Raw genomic sequence first — 1961 nt, forward strand, 5'->3', positions numbered from 1 at the left:
AAATAACATCCCAGCAAATGATTTCATTCATTTGGAAAAATATTATTTGCCGTTTCGGCATACCTCAACATATCATAACTGACAATGGTCGCCAGTTCGCCGATCATAAATTTTAATCTTTTTTGCAGAATCTCAAAATAAAACAGCATTTCGCCTCTGTTGAACATCCTCAAACAAATGGACTAGCCGAGGCCGCAAATAAGGTCATCCTACATGCACTCAAAAAGAAGCTAGATGATGCCAAAGGGCTCTGGGCCGAGCTTATACCTGAAGTCCTTTGGGGATACAACACCATCCAACAAACATCAACAAAGGAAACACCGTTCAGGCTTGTATATGGCTCCGAGGCTATGATACCACTGGAAATCTCCCAAAGCTCATTCAGAACATAGCTCGGCAATCAGGAAGAAGCTCAGAAAACCGAACTCGATACCATCGAAGAAGTCAGAAACATCGCAACATTAAGGCAACGCGCAGCACAACAAGCAATAGCTCGCCAATACAACAAAACGGTTAAAAGCAGATCCTTCATACAAGGAGACTTAGTATTTCATAAAACGGAAACTGCTCGGAAACCAACCTCACATGGAAAGCTCGCAGCAAATTGGGACGGTCCATACCGAATATCAGAAGTTCTCGGCAATGGAGCATACATACTCGAAACAATAGATGGTAAACTACTACCCAATACCTGGAATGTATCCTCCCTAAAGAAGTTCTATAGTTGAAAGTCAGGGACAGGCTAGTACTCTTTTTCCTACTACCAAGTTTTTGTCCCAAAGGGTTTTGCTTGGAGAGGTTTTAACGAGGCTAGCCTACCTGCAAATTTGTATTCAAAATAAATACAAATTTATCATCAATAACACCTAATTCTATTCAATCATGTAATCTATCTTTCTCATTACTACCAATTATCAATATAGCTCGAAAAATGACAATCATCGTCTAAAATCGCAACCTGCCACTACTCGGCAGTTATCTCAAACCGAAATGAAATATCCTCATTTCCTATTAATCAACAAACAACTTTTCCCCTAAACGGAAAACACTACCATTCAAACACATTCAAATCCATAACAATATCCAAAAAACAAACATCAAAGTTCAAATAGCTATCCATTACAGAATAAAACAAAATAACCAAATAAAAAACTACACATTATCAGCCTGATCTTCAACGTCACCATCATCTTCGACCATCTTGCCATCACGAACGACTTTTCCAGGGTCCATCCCGGACAGATCAGCCTCTGGCACCAAAAACTTTGCCTGTAACAAAGCCCTTTCAAACCCCTCAACAAAAGAATCCAAAATTTCATCAACCTTTTTCTTCTCCAACTCCTTTAATTGGGCAGTCACCTCAATTAGACGAGATTGTATACTCGCCAAATCACTTTCCTTTTTCTTCAAATCCTCCACATCCTTAGCATAACTATCTTTAGTCTCCTTCAATAACTTCTCGGTCTTAGTTAAACACGCCTGAAGTTCGGCAGCAGCACTTTTACTCTTAACCAACTCTTCCTTCAAAACAGAAACCTCTCCTTTCTCTGTAACAACTCTCTTATACTTCAACTCTTGGCTACGCCCAAGACTCACAAGGCGCAGACCAACAACCTAACAAGAAAGCAATAAAGCAAAGTTTATAAGACTACCAAAGAGAAAACAAAAATAAAACAAACACGGTCACCCATTACCTGCATATACTGCCCAATAGCCATATCCCCAACCTCCTTTGCAAGAGAAACATCAGCCGACGATTGACAATACTCGTCCACCACAGCCATATAAGGATACTCTTTTTCCCACACAGAAAATGCCTCACTCTGTTCAGAAATTTCATGGAGCCTTTTTTTATTACCCATAAAAGCTTGTATTTCCTCCAGAGGAACCCCTAACTCCTTTTCATCAGAATCATCAGACAACTCAACAAGGTCGGACTTCCTTCTTTTTTTCGCAATCAC

The sequence above is a fragment of the Arachis ipaensis genome, chromosome B03 (assembly GCF_000816755.2).
Source record: "Arachis ipaensis cultivar K30076 chromosome B03, Araip1.1, whole genome shotgun sequence".
Taxonomy (NCBI): Eukaryota; Viridiplantae; Streptophyta; class Magnoliopsida; order Fabales; family Fabaceae; genus Arachis; species Arachis ipaensis.